We start from the raw sequence: 26,471 nt of genomic DNA on the forward strand, positions 1-26,471 counted from the left end.
CACAATGCAAGCAAGGAGAGTCATTAAACACCCCAGTGACAATTTTGCAAGTAAGAACCAAATTCTGAATACTTACACAGGATAGCATAAAGAGTTGGCACCATTGATATTGTTCAAGAAAAAGAAATTTCTCCCAGAAAATTATTGAAATTACACATGTTTTGTTATACACATACAGTATATATTTTCTTTGTGTGTATTGTAACCTCACAAAAAAAATGTAAAAAAAGGCAATTGGAAATACTTTCAGAAATACCCCAAGTGACTTGCAGATGTAATCGCAGCAAAAGGTGGCACAACAAAGTATTAAGTTAAAGGGGCCGAATAATATTGCACACCCCACTTTTCAGTTTTTTGAATTTCCACAAAAATTTAAAATAACCAATAAATTTCGTTCAACTTCACAATTGTGTTCCACTTATTGTTGATTCTTCACCAAAAATTTACATTTGGTATCTTTATGTTTGAAGCATGATATGTGGGAAAAGGTTGAAAAATTCCAGGGAGCCGAATACTTTTGCAAGGCACTGTAAATTGGTGAGACTTTTAAACCAAAAATATCTCAATTTACTGTCTGTCTACAAATTACAATATTTAATTTTAACAGTCGGTAAAAATGTGGGAAAATATTTGTGTTGCCACTAAAGTATTTTCAGCACTTTGGCTATGATAATGATGGTGTGCTATGAGTGTAGGGCATGTGTTTGATGATGGGAAGGGATTTGTAGAACAAAGAGGCACGGCGTGCTTTTTAAACAGTAATGTTTTTTTCTTACTTTATGTGTGCAAATTGCAACTAGCCAATCAGGGCACAGGAAACATCCACTATGTCCTGACACAATGACTTGTGTCATTGGCTTCTGAAATCACATGTCCCTTTCCATATAAGGAGCGGACATCTTGTTTTAGCACCATTTTGACACTGTAACAACGCAAAGAGGCTGCTCCTGATGCTGGCTCTGTTAGCAGCTAGACTTTTGCTAGTGAGCTAGGCGGCTGTTTCTTACTCAGATAGTTTAGCAAGGTAGTGTCCTGTGTGGCTGTGAAATCAACCTTCCAACAATATTTATTTATTTTTTGCCATTGCTGAGGTCCATAGACAAAGACAGCACGGCACTTGTCATACAAGTGTGTTGTGCACTTCTATTGTGCTACATACACCAATAGACCACTCTAAATCTTATTTTTTCACTAGCTAAATGTGAAACAGCATGCCATATCCAACTTTGTAATTTAGTGCTGTGGTGACATTGTTCTGTGATTTGAGGTGTTGTGCATGAAGAAATATTTTTTGGAGGCAGTTGCTACCGTGATTCACCATGCCATATCTCACCTTTTTATTTAGTGGCGGTGAAATTCCACAGTGTGCACAGCTCATGCATATTAAAAAAATAATATTTTTTTCTGTTGCAGAACGTGATATGGCCCATTGTATCCCATGTTGTCATTTTATGGCGGTGATATGAAGTTGGCTGCAGACCTCACGCACATTAAAAAATATTTTTTTCTGTTGCAAAACGTGATACAGCCAGCAGTATCCCACATTGTAATTTTTTGGTGTTGAAATTAAGCTGTCTGCAGACCTCATGCACATATGAAAAATATTTTTTTCTGCTGATAAAAGTGATACAGCTGTGTGCAAAGCTGTTTCACATAAAAAAATTGTAGTCTTACAAACGTGATACAGCAAGGTAAATAATATTTTGAACTTGTTTGGAGCATATCTTCTAGGTTATACAGGCGTCACCCACAGTAACAAAAAAAATGTTCAGTTACTAACGTTGTACAGTAGGTGACTTTTCACGTTGAAAAAGCATCTAGTCTATGTTATAGAGGCCTCATCCACAGGCCCCCAAAAATTCTTCTGTTACCAATGTCATACAATAGGGGACATCTCACTTTCAAATTGTTTGTAGCATCTACTTTATGTTATAGAGGCCTCATCCACAGGCCCTCCAAAAATTCTTCTGTTACTAACGTCATACAATAGGGGTCATCTCACTTTCAAATTGTTTGTAGCATCTACTTTATGATATAGAGGCTTCATACACAGGCCCAAAAATATTTCTTGAGTTACTAACATCATGCAGTACAGAACATTTCACTTTCCAATTGTTTGTAGCAACTAGTTTATGCTATAGAGGCCCCATCCACAGGCTCCCCAAAAAATCTTGTGTTACTAACGTCATACAGTAGAGGAGATCTAATTTTAAAATTGCTTTGAGCATATCTTCTTTATCATACAGGCCTCATTCACACAATTCTTTCTTATGTAACAAAAACACAATTTAGCACTTCATATTTCACCTTACCATTTAGTGCCGCTCAAATTCAGCTGTTTGCAGAGCTGGTGGAGAGTTTAAAATCTAATTTATTGTTGCTAATACTGTGCTCCCACCTCACTGAGGAACATGAGTGGGAAAAGCAAGTTTGCCGTGGAAAAGGGATTAGGCTTGGTGTTCAAGGTGTACGTGGGGTAGCTGGTAATAGTTGTGAAAGCACTAGTGAACCAATAATGTCATGTTCTATACAAAAACAACTGACAACTTATGTTATTGGACAGGCTATTGCACTACTTTTGTTTGGCAGATGCACAGTGGTATGCCTTGATGATGAGGCCCAGATAGAGCATGTGCTCAAAGTGTATAGCAAGTGCAGCTTCAAGTGGCCTCTCCTACTCTTCCTCCACCTCCACAACACACCCAGTACAGTCCACAGAGGTGGCACTCAAATTACCCTTGCTTCCCCCCACATCACAACTCCCCAAATGTACAGCTGACTGTAGAGAACCATAGATGGGTGAGTCTAAAGAGCTGTTCACACATTTTATGCCATGGGCATCAGAAGTGTACTCAAAGACTTCACAGAGGCAAGAAGAGGAAATCTTCAAAGATGCCAAAAATTTTTGTATCATGGATCCGGGGCAGGATGAAGTAGGGTCCGAGCAGCATCTTGACCCTCGTGACCAGATGTTAACCCTAAGGGGGAGATGATCCTGACAAGACTCAAATATTTGAGGTTCACGTTGACTGTACTGTGCTGTCAAGGCAGGCAGAGGAGGAGGGTGACTAATGGTGAGGAATGTGATTACACAGAGAATGATGATGATGAGGTGGTAGATCCCAGTTGGAGTGAACACAGAGGAACATAGCTGAGTTGGTCATCTGTAGAGGAAGATGAGGAGGTTATGTTGCACCATACATCGCAGTCACTTAGTGATGCAGCCATGAACACAGGAAGGGAATGGACCCGCTTGATGTATGCAATGATATGTATATACACACATACAGTGCCTGCAGGCCTTGCAGAGATGTGTATAGAGCGACATACACTACCCTGCCTTCCTAACACTGGAACCTATATACTCCGGAATTAGTCTTTAGAAGGACTGTTGGTTTATCTGGATTTGAGTAGTTTATGATGGTAGACCCCACACTGACTAAAAAATCCCCAATTCTGACCCTATCTTGGCAGCAGTTCTCTCTACACTATCTCAATCCGGAGCTGAATGCGCAGAGCAGGATGGCGTCTGGTCTTCTATACCCATGATGATGCTGTGCTGCTAGCCAATCACTGCACGACCACAACAAAGATGGCTGCGGCATTTCATTGCCTGGCAGACAATTCCTGCATCGTGATTGGGTCTCTGAAGTCCGCGAAAAAAGCTGGGTGGAGACCCGAGATCCCACCGAGTAATCCCGGAAATGCTCGGTGCTCACCTAGTACACCGAGTACCGTGATACTCGGGCGAGTATCGAGTAGTGACGAGCACGTTCGCTCATCACTAGTGACTAGGCAACTGGTATTGGGAGACTGCGATGGCCATCAACTTTCAGAAACCATCTCTATCCACAAGGTGGAAAGGATACATTTCTGTGGCCAAAAGATTGGATTGACTATCCAATTATCACAGAGATCACAGGCCATGAGTCATGCAGAACCACCCGCTGTGATCTTTGGAGCAAAGCGCTCTCAGATAGCCCCTATCGTCCAGAAAATTACAGGATTGGGCAACGATCAACCGAGAAGCTGTTCACAATAATTATTTCTTGAAAAACTAATTGTGAGCATATCCCCCTCCGGATTACAACTCATGGAATATGTGTATATACCACTGTACAATAACCCCACACTCCTCTCTGACACAAATAATCTCTTTTTAAAAAAATTAATAAATACAGGCCCATTTGAAGCCATTCTAATTTTGAGCTTTACACCATCACCGTCTTCCATGACCTCTCCCTCCGAGTAGTGGTCATATACCATCCCCCAAGCTCACCCATCCACTTCCTTGACCACTTTTCTGCCTTACTGCCACACTACATGTCCATAGAATTACTAACCTTATCCTGGAAGACTTCAACAGCCCCATTTCCCAACTGCATCCCAGCTTCTATCTCTAGCCACTTCTCGTGGCCTCTAACAACTTTCACACAAAGATGGCAACACCTCTGATCTGGTCTTTGTTCAGCTCAGTTCAAGCTCCTACCTAGATAACTCACTTCTTAACCTTTCTCTCCCATGAAATTAGGAGTGTACCACAACTTAGACAATTTTAGGCACTCCCTAAAATCTCATCTGTTAAGGGTGACCTATCATGCTTCCTAATCAAATTCCTTTTATTATATAGCCTTTTCTCTACTTCTCTGAACATAATTCGCTATCAAACTCAACTGTACCCAAAAGCCTCATGCAGCCTTTATCTAACCCCTATTTCCTCAAGATGGTTGGACCATTATTGTTAATAAGCACCAGTAATTTGTGTCACCCCCACCTCATTGTAGCTTGTAAACTCTGAAGAGCAGGTTCATCATTATTTTTCCTGTAATTGTTTGATAATCGTAAACTTCATCACTTTTAACAGTTGTATATGAACTGTTAACTTGTAAAGCTCTGCAGAATATGATTGTGCTATGTGAATAAAGGTTATTAATATTAGTAGATTGATGATGGTGAAGTTCAAGCTCTTATCTTTGCCATGTGTAGGAAGAAACAATCTTTTATGTGAGCACAACTGCACAAATGAGGGCTGGCTGCTATGCTGACAGAGGGTGGAGTAGGGTGAACACGACAAGCTGCTGTACTGTGAGAGAGGTGCAGGCAGATATGTTATGGTGGATTGAGAAAGATGGGGTGTGCTTGGCATCTAATATCAGTCAAAAACAACATGTATGTCCACTTCCATATCATCTGGCAGGCTCTCACTTACCCCAACTGTAGCTGGTAACAAACTGAAGGTTCTGCAGCCGGAGTCCTGTGTGACAACACTTGCCACGGTGAGGGAGGAGGAAGATTAGAAGATGCAGTTGATGGAGTGGATGTTGGTTGGCGAGGCCCGCTAGTCTGCATTTTAGCACAGTGAGATTACCAGATTAACCTATGTTGATCGTGCATGTGCCAGTTCGTGCATGTAGTAGTCAAATTATTACATTTTTTTTAACTCTACTCTGTCGCTTTTAACAAAGTTGGCAGAAAATGTAATTTTGTGTCATTTTTGGCAGTCTGAAAAAAAAGACCTAAGCTAGGCAAAAGCAAACATGCGAACTCTGCTTGCCACTGACAGAGTTGGGGCTGAGGACGCATTATTTGTTGTGGTTGCATAACTCTGCATCTGTGGTAAGTCGTAACATAACCTCCTCGTCTTCCTCCTCCTCTGCTGAGCTACTCAGCTGCATGCCTCTGGGTTTACATCATGTGACATCTACTACCTCATCGTCATCCTCTCTGTTCTCCCACTCCTCGCCCTGAAAGTCATCCGTCTTCTCTTCCTTCCATGATCTTGACTAAGACTTAGGTTGAAATGCATCGATCTTCCTCACTAGTGTGCCGGTGCTTGACTTCATGTTTTTGTCTATTTTTAAGGTTGTTTAATAAAATTTATTTTTTAGCCATCTTCACTTAGGTGTACACTAGTACACACCAGGGTATGGATAACTAATTCACTAGACACCAAGTCTAGGAATCCCCATGGTTTGCTGGACAAACCTCTGTATCTAACACTTCCTCCAGTGCTTCTGCCTCTTCCACCTTCTCTAGGGATTCCACCTGCGCGCGCAACCTCTCCCTTAATTAGACACATGCTCCAATGCTGCAGAGATAATTTCCCCACCTCTGTACTGCGCAGCCAGAATTCACCGCAATCAAACAGTGTTTAAATTAATATGCTTGGAGATCGCAGTCATACAGATCGAGTTGTGGACAACTATCCATGTCGAGTTTGAGCAACATCTGTCTCCACTCAACCTGGAGCCAGGGAAGGCAGTGTGCAATAGCAGTGCAAATTTGGTGGCGGCCCTATGCCGGGCAAACCTTACACCTATGCCTTACTTGTATCCTCAACCTGATGGTACAGCAATTCCTTCACCACTGTCCCAGCCTTGATGCACTGATACAGAAACCACTGTTGTGTGCTCACTTCCACCATTCCACTTAAGTTGGTATAGAGATCTTTCAGCCTACCAGCTAACCGGTTGATATGCAATGTGACTACATCGTGGAATTCAACTCTGCACATGTTGCAACAACTGTGGTAGCAGCGCCAAGGCCTGGTGCATTATGACATTTTGCATAGCTCGGCACAATGCAGTATGGATGTGGTGCAATTCACACTTGCCAAGTGGACGCAAGTGAAGGACCTCTGCACCCTTCTGTATGTTTTCTAAATGGCTTATAAAATCATTAGTGCTGATCATACAGTCATCAGCAACTCTATTACTAATCTACATGCTGGAGCACACTATGAATAGTCAGAGGGAGAACGTGGTGATGGTCCCAGGGGAAGAGGAGGAAGCAGAGGAGGATGCGGAGGGGTTAGCAGTTTCTCTAAGTTCAGGTATGTTGTCTCACAGGCGGGTGCCATGGGAGGACCAAATGGAGAAGGACAAGGAGAAGGACGAGAAGTAAGAGGTGATGGATGCGAAACAGTTAGGAGATGAAAAGGATAATGATTTTGCCAATTGCTTCCCCTCCTTATAAAGTGGTTTTCCCCAAGACAGCAGTGAGGCACACAGTGTGCATTGCAGTGATAGGCTTCCAACCGCAGGAACGTTGAGTTGTCAGCGCATAAACATTAGCAGCCTTGCAGCGCTGATATCATGGGTTCCAACCCCAATACGGACAGCATCTGCAAAGAGTTTGTATTTTCTCCCCATGTTTGTGAGGGTTTTCCTTGCAGTACTCATTTTTCTTTCCACACTCCAAAGACATACTGATAAGAAATTTAGATTGTGAGAGTTCCAATGGGGACAGTGCCACTAATGTCTGTAATTTTCTGTAAAGCAATGTGGAATTATTGGTGCTATAGACAGCTCTGGAAAAAATTAATAGACCACTTTCAAATGCTCAGTTTGTCTGATTTTTCTCTTTATAGGTATATTTTTGAGTAAAATGTAAATTGTTCTTTTAGTCTACTAACTTCTGACAACATGTCTCCGAATTTCCAAGTAATAAATTTTGTTTGCTTTTTCTGAAAAGGAGAAATTGTCAGAATTACAAAAAAAACCCCAGTTCTTTCAGACCTCAAATAATGCAAAAAAATAAGTTCATAATCATTTGGATACAACAATACTAATGTTTTAACTCAGTAAGAGTTCATAAATCAATATTTTGTTTAATAACCACGATTTTTAATAACAGCTTTCATGTGTCTTCGCATGCTTGCCACCAGTCTTTCACACTGCTTCTGGCCCCAAAATTTAAGCAGTTCTTCTTTGTTTGATGGCTTCTGACTGTCCATCATCCTCTTGATTACATTCCAGAGGTTTTCAATGAGGTTCAGGTCTGGAGAATGGGCTGCCCATGACAGGGTTTTGACGTAGTGGTCTCTTAATTTTTTCCAGAGCTGTAAGTGATAAAAAAAATAACTAAATAGAAATTGATGCCACTTTTATGTGTTATTTGCCCAACATTTGGGAAATATTTGTTCTGAAGTTGGTTCTCCTTTATTTGTGTTGCCTGAATTTGGCACAGCTCTCAGAGCACCAGGCCTACACTAGTCACTCATCCACGTTCATCAGCACTTCAACTTCCCCATATCCTACTGCACACCTTATGCATTTTCTAATTGCTGTGTCTCCGTAAACCAAGATTTTTTTAATATAAATAAAAAATGTGGTTTCATGCTGCAGTCAAAGCAATACTACAGTTATGTACCACATAGCACATCATGCTGTATGGATGAGTAACTGAATCAAGAATAATTTAACAATGCTTTTTGTGAGTGTTATATACCAACAAAATGTACCACAGACCACGTAATATTGAATGGGTAAGAAATTGAATAAAAAAAAAATTTCAAAATGTTTTTGGAGTGTAAGATATCACAGAAATGTACTCCACAGACTTACTGAAAAAAACCCTATTAAAATGTAACTTTTATTTATTTTATTTATTTTTTTATTAATTACCTTTAAAAAAAACTTAATCCTGATTTTTGATACAAATATCCTCTGTTCCATGGGCTAACTGGGCTTCCAGCATTACTAGAAAATAGATGATAACTTGCAGATGAAACTGATCTACCCAGTCAAAAAGCCAGTTAAATGTATCTGGCCAGATATAACAAACTGCAACAGGAAAAAATTCCTGCAAGAACAGCCCATAAGAGCCTCAAAAAAGAATAATGAAAAGGGGAGGGACAAAAACAATATGTACAAGGTTGATATGTAGTGCTGCACACTAATTACACTTACACTCAGCCGATGTGTGGAAAAAGAGTGATCTGGCCCTATAGATAGCTTGACCTAACTGAACACCTACCTAGGTGCAGAGGTTGGCACCCTAAGAAATACGAGAATGGCGCCCCCACTCGTGCGTCGGCTGTCCCTATTCTCCTATATCTTCCTATAAGACGCAAGATCAGAAAAAGAGAGCCAGATGGCCTGTATCCACTTGTTTATGAGATCTTCATGGATGCAATAGAGTGTTTTATACTATCAGATATAGGTGTTCAGAAAGAGTAAAGGGTCCATGCAGCCTAAGTTACTTAACACCGCTCACATTAGATAAGTATTAGATAAATTGTATGATACAACCTCAAAGTCTCTACCCCCAAAAAGAAAAATCCACTAAAAAAGATATGCAATATATGATTAGTCACAGCAAATATGTCTATTGATCCATTATGTTGCTACAGTGATACCATTTTTGCGTGCAAGGGTAATGATACCAACATATCTGCTGACATGCACACATGAAGATGAACTAAAGCCTCGATCCCGGACTCTAGACAACAGCAGGGGATATTTGTATCAAAAATCAGGATTAAGGTTTTTTAAAGGTACTTAATAAACTTTTACTAAGTACCTTTAAAAAACCTTAATCCTGACTTACTATTACTGACTTACTGAAAAAACCCTATTAAAATGTAACTTTACATTTTAATAGTGTTTTTTCAGTAAGTCAGTTTATGCTCAACCCTTTTTGTATATATTTTTTGTAAGCTTGAAATGTACTCCACAGAAATAAATACTGTATGGATGAGAAATTTAACCCCACAACATTTTTAAACATTTTTTGGAGTGTTATAGATCACAAAAATGTACTCTAAATCATGGAATACTGCATATATAGCTGAGAAATTTAACCCAGTAAAAATTTTTACTTATTTTTTGGACTGGTAAATATCACAGTATTGTACTCCAGACCACGTAATTTCTGTATGGATGAGGAATTGAATCCAGAAAACAATTTCCAAAGCTTTTGGGATGTGTTAGATATCACAGAAATGTACCCCACAGCAAATAATACTGTATGGGTAAAAATTTAACTGACTAGAAAGGAGAGACCGTATAAACTAAAATATAACTTTTAAATTGTGGTCTAAAAATGGATAAATCTTAACAAACAAACTAGAGTGACAAAGTGCAAGTGCTAAGAAAGTTACCAGTGCTCAATAATAGATGGTTTGATCTCACCAATATTGTAGTAATTTTCTGCAGGTTGCAGGTATGAAGGAGCTCAGAATATACAGTTGTGCTCAAAAGTTTACATATCCTGGCAGAATTTTTGCTTTCCTGGCCTTTTTTCATAGAAAATGAATGATAACCCCAAAACTTTGTTTCCACTCATGGTTAGTGGTTGGGTGAAGCCATTTATTGTCAAACTACTGTGTTTTTTCTTTTTAAACAATATTGACAACCCAAAACATCCAAATGACCCTGATCAAAAGTTTACATACCCCATTTATTAATACCGTGTATTGCCCCCTCTAACGTCAATGACAGCTTGAAGTCTTTTGTGGTAGTTGTGGATGAGGTTCTTTATTTTCTCAGATGGTAAACATGCCCAGTCTTCTTGGCAAAAAGCCTCCAGTTCCTGTAAATTCCTGGTCTATCTAGCATGAACTACCTGGTTGAGATCTCCCCAGAGTGGCTCAATAATATTGAGGTCAGGAGACTGAGATGGTCACTCCAGAACCTTAACTTTGTTTTGCTGTAGCCAATGACAGGTTGATTTAGCCTTGTGTTTTGGATTGTTGTCATGTTGGAACATCCAAGTACGTCCCATGCGCAGCTTCCGGGCTGATGATTGCAAATTTGCCTCCAGTATTTGCTGATAACATGCTGCATTCATCTTTGCTTCAACTTTTCCCAAGTTTCCTGTGCCTTTGTAGCTCACACATCCACAAAACATCAGCAATCCACCTCCGTGCTTTACAGTAGGAATGGTGTTCCCTTCATCATATGCCTTGATGACCTCTCTCCAAATGTATTGTTTATGGTTATGGCCAAAAAGTTCAATTTTGATCTAATCACTCTAAATTACCTTGTTCCAGAAGTTTTGAGGCTTGTCTCTGTGCTGTTTTGTGTATTATAGGTGAGAATGCTTTGTGGCATTTGCGCAGTAATGGCTTTCTTCTGTGACTTGGCCATGCCGCCCATTTTTCTTCAAGTGCTTCCTTATTGTGCATCTTGAGATAGCCACACCGCTAGTTTTCAGAGTCTAGTATTTCAGCTGATGTTATTTGTGGGTTTTTCTTTGCATCTCGAACAATTTTCCTGGCAGTTGTGGATGAAATTTTTGATGGTCTACCTGACCATGGTTTTTACAGAGCCCCTGATTTTCCATTTGTTAATCACAGTTTCCTTCCCCTGGTATATACCAGGCTTTAAAATAAAAGGTCCCAACTTAACCTATCTGGACCTCATATGCGAGTTACCTGCCAATGCAGGAACTCTTAGTTCCTGACATGCATATTCTTTTTACTCCCTTGATGAATCCCTCAAAACTGGATGTAGACTTCATTATTCTGACACTTGAGGCTATGTACCCACGTATGCAGAAAAAAACGGACTCCTTCCCCAGAAAACGCGCTTTTTGCGTGATTTATGTGCGATTTTTGCCCGTTTTTTTATGCGTTTTTACAGGAGCATACTCCTGCTCATAGAATATAGTTTTAAATGCGGATTTTTCTGCGAAATTAATGAGCATGCTGCGGTTTTTACCGCGATGCGTTTTTTTTTTGCAGAAAAAAACTCATCGATGTGCACAAAAAGTGCGGAATTCATTAAAATGAATGAGATGCTTCTTGTAAGCATTTTTTAAGTGTTTTTGCCTGTAAAAATGCTTAAAAAATGCGAAAAAATGCTTACGTGGGTACACAGCCTAAATGGGTTCTCCGGGAACAGAAAAAAAGAAGTAATTAAAGGAAATGCCATTATAAATAATTTCCTAAATACACTTAATTAGCAAATCACAATTATTTTGTCTAGAGAGATAAGAATACTAAACGGCTGTCACCTTGTGACACTGACAGAAACCTGTCCTTAAATGGTACCATACATACCTGTGAGTATGTGTTTTAGGAAGGGTCTTTGCTGTGAAAAACAGATACTTATATTGGTAATTCAGTCAGATAGGGAGGACAGTATTGTGAGCGGCCTCTTCTTACCTCCGCACCCCTGGCATCTCTTGTAATACAGTAGATCAGATAGAGAAGGTAGACAGCAGTGTGAGCAGACTTTTCTTACTTCAGCACTCCTGGTATATCTAATGTTAGATCAGATAGAGTGGACAGTAGTGTGAGCAGCCTCTTCTTACCTCCGCACCCAAGGCATCTCTAGTAATAGATCAGATAGAGAAGGTGGACAGCAGTGTGAACAGCCTTTTCTTACCTCAGCACCCCTAGTATCTCCAGTGTTAGATCAGATAGATAGAGTAGACAGAAGTTTGAGCCGCCTCTTCTTACCTCAGCACTCCTGGTATATCTAGTGTTAGATCAGATAGATAGAGTGGACAGTAGTGTGAGCAGCCTCTTCTTACCTCAGCACCCCTGGTATATCTAGTATTAGATCAGATAGATAAGGTGGACAGCAGTGTAAGCAGCCTTTTCTTACATCAGCACTCCTGGTATCTCCATTGTTAGATCAGATAGATAGAGTGGACAGTAGTGTGAGCAGCCTCTTTTTACTTCAGCACCCCTGTTATCTCTAGTATTAATAGTGGTGCATATGTTCCTTCATATAAATGCAAAGCTTGCTACTGCACATGCACGCAGGTATCTGTTCTAACATTCTATGACAGGTTTCTTTCAGTGAAACAAGGTTCCAACCATCTACATATATAATTGCCAGTTGGCCGCTATACCCGAATTCCATAAGGCACTGCGGCAATGTCACTTGCACCTGCGCAAGTGACATACGATATATACTCAAGTATAAGAGCAGCTGTGACAGCATACTCACCCGCTCCAGGCACAGTGGCTGCAATGTCCCTGCACCTCTTTCTGTTTTCCCGGCTTCCAGCAGCACTTCCTGTTTTCAGCAGTCACCTGGTACCACTCATTAAAGTAATGAATATGGATGCGTCTCCACGCCCAAAGGCGTGGAGTGCATACTCATTACTTTAATGAGTGTTATCACCTGACCGCTGAATACAAGAAGTGCTACTGGAAGTAGGCAAATCAGAGAGATGCCTGAATGTTGCAGCCACTGTGCGAGGAGGACCGGGGAGGAAGGAGGAGGACCAGGGAGGACAAGTGATGAACGGGGAGGACGAGTGAGGACCGGGGAGGGCGAGTGAGGACCGGGGGAGTCGTGCCAAGGCAAGCCATGCATACATGATGGGCCCAGGGAGCCGTACATACAGGATGGGACCAGGGAGCCATGCATACAGGATGGAACCAGGGAGCCATGCATACAGGATGGGACCAGGGATCCATACATACAGGAAGGGACCAGAGAGCCATACATACAGAGGGGAGCCACACATACCAGGACAGGGACAAGGGAGCAGCCCCACATATCAGGACAGTGACAGGGGAAGCCCCACACACCAGGACAGGGACGGGGGGAGCCACACATCCCAGGACAGGATGGGGGGACAATGCATACCCGGCTTATACTCAAGTCAATAAGTTTACACAGTTTTCCATGGCAAAATTAGGTGCCTCGGCTTATACTCAGGTTGGCTTATATTCAAGTATAAATGATACACGTCTCTGCTATTCCCACTCAGGCGCAGTAACAGCCACGTTGTTACTACACATGTGCAGGAAAAGCGGTGAGGTGTATGTCACTTGCGCAGACGCAGTTCATGGCCGCAATTCCCACGCATGCGCAGTAACAGCCACAACTGCGTGATCTACCCGCGCTGCTCCTGTCAGCACCACTAAGCATACACAGATGTTAATTTCACCGCACTCCCAATGCGATAGCATCGGGCCCTTTTCTAGTTTTAATTCTATAGTTGTTACCTTCAAAAATTATTGTGATTGGCTAATGAAATATATTTAGCAATTTATTTGTAATAACATGTCTAACAGTTATTTGTTTTTTTTTCCATTTCTGGAGTTATAAGCAGTTATCACTGCTACAGTGCCTGATGTCCAAGCTAATTTTGTACAGTACCAATACATATGAGTTAGAGTTAGATATTCATGTATGCTTTGCTGATGAAAGGGAAACAGGCAGTCAATTAATAGCTTTGATAAGCTGTTTACCTATTATACAAAGTGATCTGTATTGTGTTTGTGTTAGTAAAGGTACATGCAATACCCAGCTCAGTCGAAGGAAGTAATCAAGAAGAGGGAAGTGAGGTTGAAGTCATAGTATTAAACCTTGTAAAGGATATATTGAAGATGAGTATAATACCAATAGGTGTGAAAGACACTGTATGGGGAATATAATACCTATAGGACAAACCATTACAAAGAAGAAATAATGACTGAGAGAGGAAATGAAGATGAGAAATCAATGGACAGTGCTATACTAGGGAAAAATAGGAAGTAGATAGAAGAGAAATTCCGACTGGTCAAATGTAAAATTCTATATTTTTTCCTTATGCAATTTAATGGATATTCTAGAATAGATCTATAAGTCATAAAGGTCAGAGTTCCATTGCCTTTGTGCTTCGTTCCGATGCTATTTTGTGCACATACTACTAATTAGCATGGTTGCCACTAGAGAGCTTGATTAATCCATAGATATGACTTAGAGATTAATGCAACGTATTGACTCCTAGTAATGTACAGTAACATATTAGCTGCTTAATCTAACTTTCTCCTTCATAGTAAACCATCCACATAGTTGGAGGTAAAGTGTCTTTTCAAGATCCTAATAAATAATGTATGATAACTCCGCTATATTTCCTCTTCTTTTCTACAGTTGTTAAATAATGTTTGCTATGTGGGTTTGCACAGCTTGGTATTAATAATGCAGGCTTTGTCACAGAGGCTTCTAGGTAGTCCCGAATGCCCCAATGTACTGCACATCTATTCATTTATCTTGTGAAATGTACTGATAGTGCTTCCATACATGCACAAAGACTTATCACACTTTGTTTTGTATGCTTTTAGTGTTTTTTCCTTCTATGTGAACCTTTTGAACAGTCCATAGAAATCGAACTCCTATTTTGTTCAAAACAAGACAGATGCAAAATATTCCAGGCTTTTATTTTTTGTCTGCTTCCTGGTTAAAAAAAAAATATGCATATAAAATACATCTCAGTGTATAACTCAGGATACCGGTGTTAATGCTTGGATGTAAACATTGCTATTTATTTGTAATCGAGACTAGGAATAGAAAGCAGCCCTGATACAGAAACTACCTCAGCCCAAATTCAAAATGTCCATCCCCCAAACATAGAAAAACCGCGGTATGCTATGTTGACTTTTGCTTTAGTTCTTTACACCACTATTTGCCAAATAGGCATTGTATAACTTCTTTAAATGAGTAATCCGCACCACAGTGATCACATGTTTGACATTCACAAGTTCTATACAAATGGTCTACAAAGTAATACACTGCAATCATAATAAAGTTATAATATTTGATTATTTTGTAGCACCATCAAATTCCGCAGCACTGTATAATTCAGAGGGAACAATAAGACATTACAGTGACACACACCATTTCAACTTATAGAGAGAGAGAGAGAGAGAGAGACAGCAATTTTTGGCGGATCCTCAAAAAAAACGGATGCAACGGACAGCAATCCGTCACAATCCGCCATTAATGCAAGTTAATGGGGAAAAAAACGGATCCTCAAAAAAAAATTGAGGATCCGTTTTTTTCAAAACCTGGCGGATTGCGACTGATTGTAAAAAACGGAAGTGTGAAAGAGGCCTTAGGCAATGTTCTCACATGGCATTCTTGCACCTTTTTTTTGCTATTATTTTCACTGCAGAAAAAAAGCTTCATTTTTACAGCACTAGCAAAAGATATGAGATTTCAGAAGTCTCATGCACACACTTTTTTTCTGACTAAATTTGAGCAATGCAGGGTTTTTGAAAATCTGCAGCAAGTCAATTCTTTAACATTTTTCAGCATTTTTTTACCTATTGAAATTAATGAGAAGAATAACATTTGTGATTCTTTTTTGCAGCATTTTTGATGAATAAAACAAACTTTATTAACACATGCTGTAGACAAATCACACATGTAATACACACCAAACAAACATAGCAAAAAATGCAGCAGATAGCCACATGTGAACCTAGCTTTATTGGCAGGATACTGTACTAAACACTCTCCTGACGAGTTCATATTAGAAAATATTTGCATTACTTGTATTAAACATTTGCAGAACATACAGTATTTTATAGAACTCTGTATTGTGCCTTTCTTCTGTAATTGTTCCTGGAAATGTTTCAATACATGGACAGCCATTCATGTCATACCTGGAAAGCTTGCACTTGCCAGAATGGAAGCTGATTATACAGGGTTGCTGTTCATTCTAGCCCACAGAGTTCTTAACTAAGTGGTGGACTCCTTCTGTATAATGCTCATTTTGAGAAGCTGGCCACAGACTAAAGATTATTAGACCAATGGACATACAGTAGTTTTGAGTCCATGGCTCTAAGGGATGCAGAATTTTTCCAGCCTGGACCACCAGTTACTGTACGTCAAACTTATTGTTGTTTATTTAGAGATGTGCTTGCTGTGTTTTATTACAGATTTGCTTGCATGGCAGTTTAAGTACAATAATTTCATCTGGAAAATATTCAGGAATCATTGTTTCCATTCAATAAAGGCCCCGTCTCACATAACGAGATTACTAGCGAGATCGCTGAAAGCGTGACCGGCCCCCCCGCTGGATATCGCTGATCATGCTCGAATGTCCCTGGCCATGTTTTGATTGTTGGCGTCCTGCTGGCCAGCATGCATCGGTGTGTTTGACATCGACGAGTGACCTTGTTGGCAACGCAGAACTCAGGGACGCAGACGTGAGTCGTCAGAATAGCTGCTGTGTGACAAGGTACCAATGACGGCCGAGGTCGTTATATGGATTGCCGTATCGTTGCTGCATCATTGAATAGATCTGCCTGTCTGACAGCTTACTAGCAACCATGTAGCGACGCACCACCGATCGTTACCAGGTCGTATCGTTGTCGGGATCGCTGGAGCATCGCTATGTGAAACGGGACCCTAACAGTAAGCAGAGGAAGACGTGCGGGCTAGATCTTATGCATACATAATTCCAGATGCGAGATTATTAATCAGATAAAGCAATAATTCCATTACTGTCATTAGAGTCTCAATGGCTCAAGTCATTGTTCAGCCAGTCACTAGTCCCATTTTGTGGATAAGGAAAGTAGATCCAGCGGAGCCGTCACCACAGGGGGTCTCCCTTGTATTCCTAAGGCTAGGTTCACATTGCGTTAGGGCAATCTGTTTAACGGATCCGTTTGTAAGCAGCACTAATGCAATGTAACGGACATGTTAACACACCTATAGACTTCCATTAGTGTATCAGATCCTAACGCAAGTCAAAATCGGCATGCATTTGCAATGGTCCGTTTAATTTTTGATGCACCTTCCAACGTGGACTACCATGTTTTTAGGTCTGGAATGGCGAACGGACAGTGAATGGAAGCATTCATTTTGCCAAAGAACTCTATTGCAAATGCAGGCAGACGCATAAATGATGCATGTGTTAACACGATGGCAAAAATACACCACAAAAAGACAATTTTGGGCTCATTTTTAGGGCATCCATTTAACAGATCTGTTAAATGGATTACCCCAACGAAATGTGAACCTAGCCTAAGTGATCGGCTCAACATCAGGAAAATGCCTCCACCAATGCACGGGTAGCTTTGAGGGGAAGTGTTTTCTGGGAGCCAAGCTCATTTCCAGAGGGGCAGCATAGGGCATTTAGGTCCCTGAAGAGGAAATGGGGGGATTATTGCTAGCTGGATACATATGCTATGGTCATGAAATCCATTGTTTACTAGAGCATGGACTGTGACTGCAGACTATACAGGCAGATGATACCAAAACTGTGAGCCAACCAAAAGTTGGGAGACAGTGGGTATCGCCAGGTACTGAGCAATGGAACTACCGGTTCTGGATTGAGATTTTGTGGACTTGGGGCATCCCATTGTGGCCATTTGCCTGGAGTTGCTGTATGACCGTGGACAGAAGAAATAAATGTAGTTGCATCGTTATCCTGCCTAGGTGATTAATACAACCCACAGCCTTAAATCTTCACACTCATACTGCTCTGGCAAAAATTAATACACCACTTCCAAATTTTCAGTTTGTCTTATTTTTCTCTTTATAGGTATATTTTTGAGTAAAATGTAAATTGTTCTTTTAGTCTATAAACATTTTACCACATGTCTTTGAATTTCCAAGCAATACATTTTGTATTTTTGTTCTGACAAAGAAAAAAGGTCAAAATTAAAAAAACAGTGCTTTCACAGCTCAACTAATGCAAAGAAAACAAGCTCATAATCATTTAGAAACAACAATACTGTTTTTACTCAGTCATCAGTCTTTCACACTGCTTCTGCCGCAAAAATTTAAGCAGTTCTTCTTTGTTTGGTGGCTTGTGACTATCCATCATCCTCTTGATTACATTCCAGAGGTTTTCAATGGGGATCAGGTCTGGAGAATGGGCTGCCCATGACAGGGTTTTGATGTGGTGGTTTATCGAATATGAGCTGCCGGCACCACCATCAGGGGCATATCTACAGCATTCCGTAATGCTGTAGATAAGCCCCTGATGTAACCTGAAAGATAAGAAAAAAGAGTTAGATTATACTCACCAGGGGGGCGTTCCGGTCTGATGGGTGTCGCGGTCCGGCCTGGCACCTCCCATCTTCATATGATGCCGTCCTCTTCTTTCCTTCCTGTCGTGGCTCCTGTGCAGGCGCACTGCTCTACCCTGTTGAAGGCAGAGCAGTATACTGCAGTGCACAGTGGTATTTATCAGCATATTTTTTCTACTCCATCAGTAAGCAGCATGATATAGGAGCAGAGATCCTGATTCCAGCAATGTGTCACTTTCCGGGTTGCTTGTGGAAGTTTTGATAAAATTCCAGTTTCATCTGCTACCATTTGTCTGAATGCTGAGCCACTGGATGCTAATCAATGACAGTGGCAGTGTCATAACAATCTCATGAATAGATGGCTACATGGCAGCATGTTTACTATTCCTATAATAATATTCTCTTACTGATAAAAAGAAGCCCAGTAATTGATACAATACTGGAATCTTGAGCCCTACCCCTACGTCTTGCTGCTCTCAGACCTTGTAAGAAAAACTTGGTAACAGTTATGTCTGAGGATTTTATGCTATGTAAAACACATGAACACTGAGTAAGACAGAGAGTTCATAGGTTCTCTATTAGAGAGACAAGAAATTCAATGCCGGAGAAGTTTTATCTACTGAAGAATAAAAGGGTTGGGAGTTTGAATCCTATCACTTATATTTCCCCCAAGAGTCACGCGAGCACGTCAGCAACTAATCATTGAACAAGTGTTTGTAGGAATCCATTTCCCAATTATCTGCCAATACATTCATGTCAATTATTACTCATCGAACATGCAGAATGCTTGTTGTATGGTTGGATTGTTAATATTACTAGAAAAATCATCACTGCTTCAGCGCATTGCAGATATAAACAAAATAGGAGATGTTCTGCCAATAACATGTAGACTATATGGTGACAGAATGATAGAAAAGTCATAGACTGTAAGCTTCCAAGCAGGGCCCTCATTCCTCTTGGCATTTGTTATAATCTATGTGATTATTGTTATGCTGTAATGTCTATTGTCTGTACAAATCCCCTTTGAAATGTAAAATGCTGCGGAATATGTCGGCGCTATAGAAATAACATTTATTATTATTATTATTATTATTATTATAGTTTTGGTGAGTATTCCATCCATAATATTGTTGGGACCTGTCAGCTGCCCTAGCCCCTTTAACCTCCAGCATGTCTGTATTGCAACCTTTTTCTACATTTTAATTAGATTATTTTTGTTGCTTAATGACTGCTAGATAGAGTTGAGCGAAACGGGTCGGTCATATTCAAAAGTCGGCGACTTTCGCTGAAGTCGGGTTTCATGAAACGAAACCCGACCATAGCGTGAGGTCGGCCACAAGGTCGGCGACCAGAGCACCAAAGTCGCCTTTCAAAAGATGCTTCCGGTGCCCTTTTTCAGCCAATGATGGAGGACGCACACTGTGGGCAACGCGATGACATATGCATCAGTCACCACCATCTTTGAGAAGGGCATGCAAGTGATTGGCTGGCTTTGTGTGGCATCACAGAGGCTATAAAAGGGCGTGCACACCGACCACCATCTTACTTCTGCCAATCTTAGCATTAGGGAGAGGTTGCAGCTGCTGATTCTGAATAAGGGAGAGCGTTAGGCAGGGAAGAAGAACCAAAAAACTGCTTCTGCTGTTAGCAATTTCCACTTACAACACAACACTTTGTGTGCAGTGACAGGGGAGGCTCTATTTTTGTGCATCAGCTCTGTTGGTTATTAGGCTGCCTTATAAGGCTCCCTGATAGCTGCATTGCTGTTTGCACACTGCTGTGCAAACTGCTTTTTTAAAAGCAAAAATACTTTTTTTTCCTCTTTTCAGTACAGTTACCAAGCGTTCATTTTTCCACCCTTTTGTGTGTGCAGCAGTCCTGCTTATTAGGCTGCCTGCATCCATACTTGGACTGAGAGCATCATTGTCAGCGTCCTCAAATCTCTAGTGAGATCCAAATTCTCACCAATCCTATAGACACCCTCCACCTTGTCATACACCATCCAATTTCAGCCTGTTACATTGAGGTGTAATCTCTCCTGGGTCTGAGACAATAGTTCAGCGTCCTCAAATCTATAGTGAGATTCAAATTCTCACCAATCCTATAGACACCCTCCACCTTGTCATTCAGCATCCAATTTCAGCCTGTTACAATGAGGTGTAATCTCTCCTGGGCCTGAGACAATAGTTCAGCGTCCTCAAATCTATAGTGAGATCCAAATTCTCACCAACCCTATAGACACCCTCCACCTTGTTATACACCATCCAATTTCAGCCTGTTACATTGAGGTGTAATCTCTCCTGAGCCTGAGGCAATATTTCAGCGTCCTCAAATCTAATGTGAGACTCAATTTCTCACCAATCCTATAGACACCCTCCACCTTGTCATACACCATCCAATTTCAGCATGTTACATTGAAGTGTAATCTCTCCTGGACCTGAGACAATAGTTCTGCATCCTGAAATCTATAGTGAAATTCAAATTCTCATCAATCCTATAGACACCCTTCACCTTGTCATACACCATCCAATTTCAGCCTGTTACATTGAGGTGTAATCTCTCCTGGGCCTGAGACAATAGTTATGCGTCCTGAAATCTATATTGAGATTCAAATTCTCACCAATCCTATAGACACCCTCCACCTTGTCATACACCATCCAATTTCAGCCTGTTACATTGAGGTGTAATCTCTCCTGGGCCTGAGACAATAGTTCAGAGTCCTCAAATCTATAGTGAGATCCAAATTCTCATTAATCCTATAGACACCCTCCACCTTGTCATACACCATCCAATTTCAGCCTGTTACATTGAGGTGTAATCTCTCCTGGGCCTGAGACAATAGTCCAGCATCCTAAAATCTATAGTGAGATTCAAATTCTCACCAACAGTAGATACACCTTCTACCTTGTTTTACTGTACCATATTGCTGGTGGTATTTTGGGTACATTTTCACAAAAATGAGGAAGAGTGGTGGAAGACGCCATGGAAGTGGGCGGGGGTTGCCAGCTGGTCCTGATGGTGGTGGTGTTGCATCTGATGGTAGTGGCAAAAGCACAATAGCACCTAAGGCAGGAGGTGTTGAGCCTACATCATCGTCTGGCTCCACAAGGCCTCGAAGGCTCTCTTTTCTGGGAGTAGGTAAACGACTTTTAAAGCCGGAGCTTCAGGAACAAGTTTTGGCTTACATTGCTGACACAGCCTCCAGCTCTCTCACCTCCTCTTCTGAAGTTTCAAAAAATAAAAGCACTGAGTCATCAGTGGAGGCTCCTGGTCAGGAACAACACCTTTCCTTGTGTCCTTCACCCCTACCAAAAGTGAAGAATCTTAAAAAGGAGAAAACGGAGTAACGGATACAAAATATATGCAAAAGTATAAATTTTATTAGTACTCACATCAAGTGCTGACAAGTATACAAGTTGACTAAAATAGGGGGGATAAGCCCCAATGATACAACAATCAGGACAGACAAGGACAGGGTAAATAAAATGATACCAGTGCTCGAAATCTACATGGCACAACGTTCAGTCAGCCCATGGGCATTGCACATAACAGACATGTGTCTAATGGTAAAAGATAGTCAAATATGGCATACTCAATTAAATGTGTATTGTACATAGTTGTACATGTCTAGAGCGCAAAAAAAAAAAAAAAAAACATCCAGAGGGGTCAATGTGCAAGTCCAATGGACACTGAACATAAATGAATCAATGACATGTGGAAGGATTCTTACATAGTAAATAACATATGTATCAGCATATCAAAACTGCGCAATTGTGCCAGAGAGAACCCGGGAGACGACCCGCCCAGCGGTCCAAATGACCGAAGTGTGGAAACAAGTAAAGGCAGGCTGCTTACCGGGGAGCAGAGGAGGTGAAGGCCCATGCAACGACACAGGGGTGTCGTTGCATGGGCCTTCACCTCCTCTGCTCCCCGGTAAGCAGCCTGCCTTTACTTGTTTCCACACTTCGGTCATTTGGACCGCTGGGCGGGTCGTCTCCCGGGTTCTCTCTGGCACAATTGCGCAGTTTTGATATGCTGATACATATGTTATTTACTATGTAAGAATCCTTCCACATGTCATTGATTCATTTATGTTCAGTGTCCATTGGACTTGCACATTGACCCCTCTGGATGTTTTTTTTTTTTTTTTTTTGCGCTCTAGACATGTACAACTATGTACAATACACATTTAATTGAGTATGCCATATTTGACTATCTTTTACCATTAGACACATGTCTGTTATGTGCAATGCCCATGGGCTGACTGAACGTTGTGCCATGTAGATTTCGAGCACTGGTATCATTTTATTTACCCTGTCCTTGTCTGTCCTGATTGTTGTATCATTGGGGCTTATCCCCCCTATTTTAGTCAACTTGTATACTTGTCAGCACTTGATGTGAGTACTAATAAAATTTATACTTTTGCAAATATTTTGTATCCGTTACTCCGTTTTCTCCTTTTTAAGATTAGCATATGGAGTGGTAATCCATGCACAAGGCGTTTTTGGACCATGGTCACCGCCTTGTCTCGTTCTCTGATACTGGGCATTATCATATATGTATCAAAAGTGAAGAATGTGGCAGGCTACAATACCGATTACTCCATGGAGCTCTTTTCACATACCATGCCTGGGTTAGCAAGTCAAATCGTGAATTCCCCAGTCCAAGATGAATCTGACATGGAGTGCACTGATGAACAGCGACTGCTAGATTTTTCTGCTGGTACATTCACTCAGAGCACTACATTGTCCTCGCAGTGTACTGAGGCAGAATCAGACCCTGATGAAACTCAGGTGCCCCTTCCCGCATACTATACCACCTTACATGGTGACACAGAGGAAGGTGCACATGAAATTGAAGAGGAGGCGATGGATGACCCAGTTGTTGACCCAGATTGGCATCCATTGGGGGAAGAGGGTACCGCTGCCAATAGCTCAGAAGAGGAGGAGGAGGATCCGCTGCAGGCAATGACATCGCAACAGCTGTTATCTGGCATGACCGTAGCAGTCCAAAAAAGGGTAACAAAAACCAAAAGAGTTGCAGGACAGCTTGGCCAGACGGTCAAATTAGCACAGCGTGCAAGGTTTAAAAATGTCTTCCATAGTAGGAAGAGTGCAGTGTGGCACTTTTTTGAACAAAATCCTAATGATCAGGCAAAAGTTATCTGTAAGAAGTGCGCAAAGACCTTTAGCCAAGGGAAAAATCTGAGAAATTTGAATACCAGTTGCATGCTTAGACATTTAACCACCATGCACTTGCAAGCGTGGACGGACTAACAAACCTCACGTACCACATGCGCACCTGCTCCGAATGAAGGTAGTCAGCAACGCTACATTGCTTCCCCCACTGTAAGCCCAACGGTTAGCACACCACCATCAGCAGATGTTGAGCTGTCGTCGCAAGGGCAAAGCAGTCATGGAATCACAATGTTATTGCTACGAAAGACTGAATCTAGGCTATCAGTAACACCACCAACACCATCACCATCACCAACCCTCTCTCAGTCCGCCATGTCCACCGCTAGTTCCACCATATGCAGCTCTCAAGTCCAGCTCACCCTACCAGAGACTCTGAGTAGGACAAGAAAGTACTCATCCTCTCATCCGCGTACACTTGCTTTGAATGCCCACATTGCCAAACTAATCTCATTAGAGATGATGCCCTACCCGTTGGTAGAAAGCAAATCTTTCCGCGAGCGCATGGCCTACGCAGTACCATGCTATGACCTACCCAGTCAGCACTTCTTTTCGTGAAAAGCCATCCCAGCCCTCCACGTGCATGTGAAAGACCGCATTGTCCATGCACTCAAGGTGCACCTCATAACAGATGCATGGTCCAGTAGGCATGGCCAGGGCCGTTACGTGTCTATCACTGCGCACTGGGTTAATGTGGTGGATGCAGGGTCCACAGGGGACAGCGGCGGTGGGACAGTGCTGCCTATCCCATGGTATAGGAAACAGTTTGCTGTAGGCGTTCGACCCTCCTCCTCCTCCAGAAGTGAAAGCTCGTCCACAGAGCGCAGTCGCACGAGCACTCCATCCGCAGCTGCCAGTATTGCACACGAGTTGTCCCACTATCGAACAGCTAGTGGTAAGTGTCAGCAGGCTGTGTTGAAGATGATGTGTTTGGGCGACAACAGACTCACCGCGGAGGTACTGGCCAACTACTTGCAGTGACAAACTGAGTCATGGCTGGGCAGTCTACATCTTGAGGCAGGCAAGGTAGTTAGTGATAACGGCCGGAATTTTGTGGCAACCATAGCCCTTTCAAAACTCAGACACATACTTTGCCTAGCTCACACCTTGAACCTGGTGGTGCAGTGCTCCCTCAATAATTATCCAGAGTTAACACCCCTGCTCCATAAGATGCGAAGACCGTGCTCGCACATCCGCCGGTCGCCCGTACACTCCAGTCGTATGCAGAAGCTGCAGCGATTGCTCTACCTTCCCAAGCACCGCCTAATTATCGACGTTGCAACAAGGTGTAACTCCACCCTGCACATGGTTCAGAGGCTGTGCGAACAGAGGCAGGCTGTAATTCATTTGTAGGAGGATACACGGGCAGGCAGTTTGCAGGCAGACATGTAATTGTCTGGTGTGCAGTGGTCAAAGCTGAAAGACCTCTGTGAAGTCCTTCAGTGTTTTGAGGAATGCACATGGCTGTTAAGCGCATACGACGCCATCATAAGCATGAGCATCCCACTTATGCATCTGCTCATGCAAACTTTGATGCACATTAAGGAGCAGGCATCTGCAGCCGAGGTGGAAGAGGAGGAGGGAAGCCTTGATGACAGTCAGCCATTGTCTGCTCAGGGAAGTCTCGTGGACGAGGTGGAGGAAGGAGAGGAAGAGGATGATGGGGATTATTATTTTGGGGAGGAGGATGCTTCTCAGGGGGCAAGAAAAAATGTTGGCGTGGCAAGATCAGGTACAGGGTGTGTGCGTGACTGGAGGGATGTTGATTTGCCAGAAAGTGCTCCTCCACCCAGCACTCGTAGTGCATCATTGACACCTGGAACATTGGCCAACATGTCTGATTATGCCTTGCAGATCCTAAAAATGGACCCCCGCATTGCCAAAATGATGAACGATGATGACTACTGGTTGGCCAGCATCCTGAATCCATGCTATAAAGGCAAATTCCAAAACATCATGCCACAGGAGAACCTAGAGCTAATATTGGCTAACAAACAAGCAACTCTAGTAAACCGTTTGTTTGAGGCATTCCCAGCACACAGCGGCGATTATGCTTTTCCAACGAGCCGTAGGGGGCAACATGGAAGAGGTGTTCGTGGTGCACACAGCCAAAGTGGCGTTGGACACAGGGGTTTCATGACCATGTTGTGGACTGATTTTTCAAGTACCACTCACACGACTGGTAATACTGCATCGATCGAAAGTGACAGGAGACAGCAGTTGTCAACTATGGTAACAAACTACTTCTCGTCCCATATCGATGTTCTCCCTCACCAGTCATTCCCCTTTGACTATTGGGCCAGTAAACTTGACACCTGGCCTGAATTGGCACAATATGCCTTACAGGAGCTCGCTTGCCATGCTGCTAGTGTGTTATCTGAACGAGTCTTCAGTGCTGCTGGATCAATCCTGGCAGAAAAAAAGGACCCATCTGTCGACCCAAAATGTTGATGATCTAACCTTCATTAAAATGAACCATGCAAGGGTTTCAAAGGATTTTGTCCCACCCTCCCCTGCTGACACGTAGATTGCCAGAAAAATGGCTTGCTTTTGTCCTCCACTTTCGCGGACTTCTCCAATTACTCCATTTGCAGCTGCTGAATGGCCAACATCAACATATGCCATTTTTTCCACCTCCCTAACTGGGCTGCCTCCCCCCACAGGGCCAGGGTCACCACCTGGTGCACGCACCCGTGCGAGTGCCATTGCCCTTGACAGGTGGGTAGGCACACTCTTTGGCAACGGCACTGGCACAAGGTCCCTCATAGTAGAATCAAGTGTCT

The sequence above is a fragment of the Dendrobates tinctorius genome, unplaced genomic scaffold (genome assembly GCF_039654945.1).
Source record: "Dendrobates tinctorius isolate UK_male_01 unplaced genomic scaffold, ASM3965494v1 ptg000166l, whole genome shotgun sequence".
Classification (NCBI taxonomy): Eukaryota; Metazoa; Chordata; class Amphibia; order Anura; family Dendrobatidae; genus Dendrobates; species Dendrobates tinctorius.